This window comes from Pinus tabuliformis, chromosome 9 (assembly GCF_031772625.1).
Source record: "Pinus tabuliformis cultivar Carrire ecotype Pingquan chromosome 9, CPIR1, whole genome shotgun sequence".
Taxonomy (NCBI): Eukaryota; Viridiplantae; Streptophyta; class Pinopsida; order Pinales; family Pinaceae; genus Pinus; species Pinus tabuliformis.
The window spans coordinates 1,821,452,467-1,821,461,729 of NC_142307.1; the positions used below are offsets into that span (position 1 = coordinate 1,821,452,467).

At 38.1% G+C, this 9,263-nt stretch overlaps 1 long non-coding RNA gene across 1 annotated transcript; it reads right to left on the minus strand.

Moving 5' to 3' along the window:
- Window positions 1-727: 727 nt before the first annotated feature.
- On the minus strand, window positions 728-1,731 carry LOC149156072 (uncharacterized). Its single transcript, XR_016263141.1, has 2 exons — window positions 1,133-1,731; window positions 728-1,013 (listed from the first exon to the last, which is right to left on the minus strand). It is a non-coding gene; the product is annotated as an uncharacterized LOC149156072 (long non-coding RNA).
- Window positions 1,732-9,263: the final 7,532 nt, after the last annotated feature.

Consider the following 9,263-nt stretch of genomic DNA (forward strand, 5'->3'; position numbering starts at 1 on the left):
GGTTACTTTATAACTTTGAATTTTTAGGTCTTCAACATCCATAGAACTTGTTGAAGCTATGTGCCTCTTGCTATTGGAAAGGAGTATATCAAATAATGGGCTCTTTCAACTATTTCATAACCATTTACTTTCATGTACATATAACTCTGCATACACATAATTAAGCATAACCATAAATATAAATAATACAAACAAGTATATCAAATAATGGGCTCTTTCAACTATTCCAGAACCATTCACCCTCTTTCCTTTCATGTACATAGAACTCTGCATAGGCATTTAAGCATAACCATAAATATAAATAATACAAGCATGAAAAATAGAGACATACTTAAAAACACGTTATTCCTGAGCGCTTTTTAAAATAGGTTGATTCAAGCGTGTATATGTATTTTTTTATCACATTATTCACAATCTTGCTTGGATATTATAGAAAAAAAGGAGGGGAGGAGAGAGGCAAAATGACCTTAACACCGCACACATCATATATTAAAAATAAATGCAATCACCAAAAATAGTAAGCGCGTAAATTTAAAACCAGCCTGTTCAAGTATCAACCAGTCATGGTGTCATTTGATATTACTGTTAATCTACCCTCTCACACTTTATATAAGATGATCACTTTCGCATGAGATATGTTGTGAAACGATTGCCTGGATTCTCTTCAGCAGTTTTAGCAATGCATGATATAATTTGCACGGAAGTGAATAACATGAACGATTGTGGGTATATTGCATAACTCATATATTAAATGAAAAACTGAACGATCATAACAATGCAGTTACCACACCTTATATGCTATATAAGTTTCCCATTAATACATAATATTTTAGCATAATTATTTAAGACAGATCTGCAGTCTGATCTGATCTTAGCATATCACTGGAAGGATGCCACGATCTGTCTATCAAATATGTCCATATATCTCAGTAGAATCGAGCCGCATGTCATGCACCTACATTCACTCCATTTTATTCTATATAATGTACACACGCTGCGTCTCTATCATCCTCCTGCAATATAATAAACAAAAGTTTAGCATTAGATATACCATGCAACATAAAAGTTGCAGAATGCGTGAGAGAGATATGAGTGTTTGGCGTGTAGAAGTAGAGGAACCCAGAGAACTTACTGTATTAGTGATGAATGGGAGGAGGGGCGGTGTGGATACCACCATGGCGAATATAAGGGGGTGGAGATTTGTAGAAGTGGGGAGAGTGTGAGGGAGGTTTAATGGGATAATGGGGTTTACCCGGTGGAGATGGATGGAGTCCATTATGTACCGGCTGATGTATCCCAACCAGAGGAGGATGGGCAAAATCCAGAGGATGTGGGGGAGAAGCAGGTGGCTTCAAGTGGTGTCGCGGAGGTTTACGAATAGGGATAGGAGAAGGCTTGTCGTGTGAGCGTGGAGGTAACGAAGGATTATGCCCTGGAAAAGGCTTATCATTGTGATGGAAGGGCGGGTGAGCAGTTGGAGGATGTGGGGGTAAAGAAGGATTATGGCCTGGAAAAGGCTTGTCATTCTGATGGAAGGGCGGATGAGCAGTTGGAGGATGTGGGATGTGAGAGTAAGCGTATGAGCAAATCATGGAAAAAGCGATGAGAAGGAAAAGAGGAAGACGATGATGAATAGTGCCTGCCATCTCTACGAATCCAATAGAAAGGCAAAGGATGAGGATATGGTAAGGGAGAGAGGAGTCGAGGGTTTATATAGGCAAGACAACGGCCAAAGAGAGTAGGAAGTTGATGGAGATGATGAGAAAGTTGTGGCCGTTTGAGAACACAATCCATGATTCCGGAGATCATGTATGATGTGGGCCATTGGATCGACAAAGGAACGACCAACATATTGCAGGCGCGCCTGCTTTTCAAGTTTGTGTTCACACCAGGAAGAATTGGCTGAGCTGTATTGTGTTCGGTACAGATGATTTTATGTAAAGATAGGATTGGAAGTTGGCAGGCTTTGATTGGCGGTTTGTATGCGCAAATTTCTGCTTTTATCATTTCTGTCTAGGTTCAAGGTTTGCGGCTACATGATGTGTTAACCATATTCAGAACTCCAGATTCCGACGAACTCTTAAAATTTTTTTATGCATCTTATATGGTAAATTTGATAATGAAAATCCCAATTTTAGTAATAAAATTTGTAATTTAGAAATGTCGAGCAATTCCACGTTACAATTCAGTCATTTAAACTTCGACTTTCACCAATTCGTTTACAAATCTGATAGAAATTGTGAAAAAGCTCACTGAAATTTGAAAAGACGAATTACTACATAAATAATATATTCAAATGGAAGTCGTGTTCGGAAAGAGTATACTGTATCTCTATCTCTATGTCAACTATTACACGCCGATGTTTGTGGATACAAATATTGGAACTTTAATGCACAAGTCAAAAGAGCATTGGATAAAATTGGTTTTGCTTTCGGGAAAAGTCTGACAAAACTCATTTTGTTATTACGGCACTCTCCACCGAATCGAAGTTGACGTCTCCAACCACTAAAATATATATATACGGCATATATGGACTCCAAAGTTGCCTTCTCCCACCAAAATCGTTATAAACAGCAAATACGGAATCCACAATTCCGTTCAAAAGAGACTTCTCCAACTATTAAAGTCTTTATAAACGGCAAATATGGACTCCACAAGTGACTTCTCAAACAACTAAAGTCTTTATAAACGGCAAATATGGAGCCGACAAATCCGTTTCGCAAATTTTGCTTTAAAAACTGAAAATGACCCTAAAATTTACTTATTTATTTATTTATTTACTTCTTAGATACCATAAAATTTACATTTTAAAATTCCATTTAAAACTTTTGAATAAAGCTCATAACTTCTTCACCACAATGTTACTGTTTTCAGGAAATATATTTACACATTGTTATGGAGCTTATTGGCTGTGTCTTTGAACATGATATATTATAATAATTACTTCTCTATAACAATGTTACTGTCTTTAGGAAATCTATTTACACATTGTTATTGAGCTCATCATGCTTGCCTTCGAACATGATATATTGTAATAATAACTTCTTTATCACAATGCTATTGTTCTTGGAAATCTATTTACACCTTCTTATTTAGCTTATTATCTTTTTCTTTTAACATGACATATTATGATGAGTGAAATTTAGGTTTTTATATATATATATATATATATATAAATATATATAAAAGACATGAAATTGTTATTTTATTATTATTTAATATATAATTTTTTTAAATATATATAGATTTGGAATTATAAATAATTTTTGAAACACTCAATTTATACAAATTTAACAATTTAAATATGTCATTTTAATGATTTTTAATTATTTCTTTTAAAAAGAATTCATAAAAATATTTGACAAAATCTACATAACTAGTGAAATGATTTTTGTTGCGTAGTACCACTTTGTCCAACAATTGTGAGAATACAACTACAAAGGGATGGCATTTATGCAGCAAGGATTACTTAATACAAAGATGTTCAATTCATTATATTATTGACTAGTTACAACATCAAATAGTTAGTTATTGCGAATGACCACATTCTGGTCATTGGGAGGGAATTCCTTCACCTCCTCCCCAACTTTGTATTAGCTACAAGGTATCCTAATAATATTGGATATAATTTTACTTGGCCCTCCATTTCATTGACATATTAAATTGAAGTATGCAAAATATCTTACAATTTATACTAGTTGGAAGTTGTTGTTTCCCTAACAAACTTCATATTTGCATAGGGTAGGAATTTGAAATCAATATCCTTTGTTAATTTAATTGTGTAATATATTATATTTGTAAAATTTTATGGTATACTAAATTTTTGTTTGTTTTTCTATTGAAGCCGCCTATGCCGAAACGCTTTGGCAGGGAAGGATAGAGTTCAAAGCATTTTGCAAAGGGTTGTTATCTATTACATAGTCTCTTTTCAGGCATGGACAAGGAAATTTGATTGGTGCGGAGATGTTTTTTCTTATAGCACTAGGGATAGTAAAAAGGCCTATTATAACCTCTTTCCATCATGGACCTTTCATTTTTTTCTCGACATTTTATACTCTCTATAGACATGGTCTTTGGTCTTCACTACTCAGTTTGAGATGTATCTCTGGAGGCACCTCTTTGTCAAGGATTTAGGGAACCCTTACCCTTCTACTAGTATGAACATAAATATATTTTCCCTTCCCTTAGAATAGGAAGTTAAGGTCTCGAGGTTTCCATGTTGTAACTGCAACTTGTACACAACCAACTAGTCTTTAGGATCACTTCTACTATGTATATCTTATTCAAACATAAGTTGAATATCCAAGTGGCCAGAGATGAGATAAACAACCGTTGATTGAAAATTAGAGAACTGTAACATGTCATTGAAGTTGGTACCCAATCTTTTATGTATGTAATTGATTTTGTAAATGCTTATGATTTTCTCATGGAAGGCCTAATTCCAACTACTCCTAACATGGAACACATTGACTCTCGTGTGTCTTAATTAATTTTAATGCCTACATGGAAGCCCCATTTTCTATGTTGTTAGGGGTATTTTGTTGTATTTATACTACTTGGATCTATAGTTTATGATCTGAAAATCACCCTTGAGTGGCCTCAGTTAATTAATTAACGAATGAAGGTACAGACGCATGTGCTGGTGTATGTCTATGTTATTTTAGGCAATGGATTGATCAGATTGCAAAATACACAGACACTGGAAATATAGAAAACAACAGAGAAACACAGTAAGCAAATACAAGAACATAACAATTAATAAGGAGTTCACCCTATCCTCCAGGGCTACGCCTCCGGTCCAACTTTTAGTGGTGGCCTTCTTTTATTGTGTCTTTATAGCAGAGAATTACATTGAGGAGCTCAATTTGAGTCTCCTGAAACATAATTGCTTGGTAGGGTGGTTATTGGATTCCCCAAGCTACTAGAGTGCACTGACTCTTTTCCTTACCAGCTCTTGACCTCTTTGGTTACATTGGGAATTGACTCGTCGACCACCTCAGCTATAAAATCAGACCTCAAATCCTTATACATCAGGGCTTAATCCCCTGTTAAATCGAGTTCTTTCATTGGGCGCATTCTCAGCCATTATATCTGGAGCCCCCAGATCCAACGCCATTCACTCATTTCACGTGTTTGACTTACTCAATCGTTAGTGCGGGATGAGTGGTGGTTTTCTCTCTCCTTCGTTTGCTACGCATAGGGCGCTGAGTGGAATCGCTCATTTTTCTCCAAATCCGCTTACTGCCCAAGGGTGCCCCCGATAAATACCACCGGTTTTGGAGCGCGTGTCTCGCCTTTAGCCTTTAGCGCTTTTCCCCATGGTTTTCCCGACTTCCATGCGACTGAGCACTCAGAGCCTCTCCTTCTCGAGGGGTTTTGCCTCCTACGCATCAAAAACTACCTCCTTTTCTCGATCTGGGCTTCCCAGGTGCTAGTTTTGCCTCTTGTGCGATCTCCATGGGCCTCGGTCAGCATGCTTTAACCGAGGTCCTCGTCGTTCCTCGCTGGCTACCAACTGCCACTGTTCAGAGGTTTTCCTAATCGCTCTGTGCTTTTGAATTTGAAGTTTTATTCTGATTTGATACAATCATGGTGCTTTGGTTATTCTTCATGGATCCAATTCGGATCATGACCTTCCCACTGAAAAAGATTTTGGACCACCAAAAGTTGGTTTTCAAGCATCGACTAAGTGAGGGTACAACTGTCTCACTTGTCCAATCTCTATCCACTTTGCATTGCTTGGCTTTGAACCCTTGAGCCCAATTCTGAGGTACTCAACATCTCCCCTATGCGTCGTCCTCACTTTCCTATCTAGAACTGTGTCTTCCTACAATTCATTAAGATACTCAGGTAGCAGGTCATCAATAGAAGGCAATTGACTCTGCTCTTTAGGATCCTCAATTAGAGAGGGTTCAAAAAATCTCAAGCAATTTGCATTTATGACTGAGTAGATGTGCATGTAAGCTGGTAGATCAAGGCGAAAAGCATTCTCACCAATCTTCTCAAGTATCCTAAAAGGTCCATACCTGATAGGCTTTAGCTTCTTACCCTCACCTTGCATTCTGTATTTGCTGATATACAGCCAGACTTGGTCACCAACTTCGAAACTATGCTCCATCCGATGCTTGTCATGCCTTGCCTTGTATTTGGCTTGGCTCTTTTCCAGCTGTTCCTGTACTGCTTGGTGGATCTCTTGGATTTGTTCAATGAACCTAGTTGCCTTGTCCACATCACTGTGTCCCTCAACTGTGGGATATTTACCAAAGACAAAATCAAAAGGAGACCTTGGTGTGAAACCAAAACAGGTCTCAAAAGGAGATCTCTAGGTAGAAGAATGTTTTGCTCTTTTGTAAGCATGCTACACATAACAGAAGTGTTCATCCCAAAGCTTATGATGTTTGCTACAATATCCTCTGAGTAACTGGATCACTTTCATGTTAACTGCTTCTGTTTGGCCATCAATTTGTGGATGAAAAGTTGTGCTTTTATTTAGTTTGGTGTCCTTCAGTTCCCACAGATTGGACCAAAACTTCCCCACAAATCGAGTGTCTCGATCAGATACAATGGAAGTGGGTAGTCCAAAATGAACCCATACATGTTCAGAGAATAGTTTTGCAGTTTGTTTAGCTATAATCTATTTATTACAAGGTATCAAAATACAAATTTCACTAAACCTATCCACAACAACATATAGATAATCATGACCTTTCCTAGATTTAGGCAGTCCTCCAACAAAATCCATGGAAACACTTTCCCAAGGGTGAGAAGGAACTGGTAGTGGAGTGTACAAGCGTAGTTTTCTATTGCTGGGCTTGCTTTTGGCACACATAGTACACCCTCTTACGTATCTAGAAATTGTCTCATTCATTTTTGGCCAATAACAAGATCTTTGCAGTTGTGCAACCGTTTTACTTATCCCAAAGTGACCTGATATCAGAGAAGTGTGTGATTTTTATCGGTTGGTCTTTTGGCAGGGTGATATCAGGAATTTCCTCCAGTTTTTTGATGAATTTCGGGACTTCTAGAATCAAACGTGTCTTCCCTTTCTATGAGAGAAATCTTCTGAATGCTTCTTCTGAAGAGATTGGTGGGGTGGGAGAAGGCTCCCTACCCCCAGGCACACTCATGGCGGTGGATATGCTCCTCTGCGATCGCAAAACCCAGACGCAGACGCTGTGCCAGCAGCAGCACTGGCCGGAGGAGGGAGGCAGAGCCCAATTGCGGGGATGATGGGAAGGATTGAGAGCCTAGCAGCAGGGGCTGCCATGCAGGGGGCCTGCGGAGTGCCGCAGGGGCCAAGGAAGTAGGGGCGCGAGAGCTCCAGTTTAGAACGTGCACGCAGATCACCCTGAAACTCAGCGCTGCCCTCCATTTTCATTCAAAGTGAAATATCGTATTAAACATAGGTTTGATCTAAAGTGGTCATTGTATTAAATATAAAGTTTTGTCTTAAAATATTTTTGTCTCAAAATGCTTCTTTCTTAAATATAAAGTTTTGTATTAAAATAATTTTGCCTTAAATTGTTTTTGTCTTAAAATAATTTTGTCTTAAACTATTTTTGTCTTAAATATAAAGTTTTGTCTTTAAATTTTTGTCTCAAGCTACTTTTGTCTTAAATATAAAGTTCTGTCTCAAAATATTTTCGTCTTAAATTATTTTTGTCTTAAATATAAAGTTTTGTCTTAAAATATTTTTGTCTCAAACTACTTTTGTCTTAAAATATTTTTGTCTTAAACTATTTTTGTCTTAAATATAAAGTTTTGTCTTAAAATACTTTTGTCTCAACCTATTTTTTTCTTAAAGTTTATATTTAAGACAAATCAATTGATATTAATTTTTAATGTAAAATAACTAAAATAAAAAATGAGTTTTTGAGACAAAATATTTCTTTTGTCTTATAAAAATGTCTCAAAAGTGCCCTTGGTGTAGTAGTGAATCATCCACACAAACCACCAGCCTCTACACTTCATACAGACACAAGGGAAGTTACAGAATCATCACCATTAGAAATGGTCCATCTATCTACAACTGTTCCATTTGAACAGTAAGCATAAGAAGGGCAACACCAATAATGTAGCTTATTTCCTCAGTCGACCACCGGTCATGGCCCTAATCATTGTTCTCAATTCCTGTGGGCACGAGACATCAGGCTACACACATCTTTACAAGAGTGATCCAAAATTTGGCAACATATACCAGACACTCCTAGAAGGGAAGAAAGTTCCAAATTTTCACCTTTAAGATGCACTGTTATGCCACTTGGGACACATATGTGTTCCTTCCACTGAGCATTCCAAGATTATTTGGGAGGCGCACGACAGTTGGGTCACTGGACATTCTAGAGTAGAGAAAATAGTGGTGGTATTGCATAAGTATTTTTATTGGCCGAAACTGCATCAGGATGTTGGGAAGTACATTAGATCCCACGCCGCCTTCGCCATTGCCAAACCAACCATCAAGAAGCAAGAACTGTATACTCCTCTACCTACTCCTAGTCGGCCTTGGGAATTTGTCTCCAAGGATTGTTTGTTGGGCCTTCCTTCTACTAAGTACGACAACGATTTCATTTTCATGGTCGTCAAAATATTCTCTAAGATGGCTATCATGGTGGCCTGCAAGAAGAGTATCACAACAGAGACCACTGCTAAGCTCTTATTTGAGCGAGTGTGGGTACACTTTGGGATCTCGTAGTCCATTATCTCAGATTGGGACAAAAGATTCCTGAGTGCATTTTGGTCAAGTCTCTAATCGATGCTAGATACAAAACTTACTAAGTCCACAACTTTCCTTCCCCTAACTGATGGGCAAATAGTGGTTGTCAACAGGATGATCGTACACAGTCTACGTATGTAGAAATTGAAGCATCCACACACATGGGATGAAAGTCTCCCCTATGTCCAGCATAACTACAACAGATCTCTCCACAAATCAATGTACCGTAACCCATTTCAGGTAGGGTTAGGATTTCAACCATTATTCCCCATTGATGTGGCCATACCATTTGCAGCCACTCAGGTAGATTCGGCTCACGTGCAGTTTGAAGTTGAAATGGCTAACAACTTCATTGAGCGCATGCAACACATCCGCCAACAGGTCTATGATATATTGGACAGATCCAACGCTAAGTACAAGCAACGCCATGATCAACATCGAGTGCCACATAAGTTCTAGGTGGGTGACAAAGTTTGACTTCATTTGTAGAAGGAGCACCTTGTTGGACACCACCGCAAGCTTCACCCGCTCCGATATGGGTCATACGCCA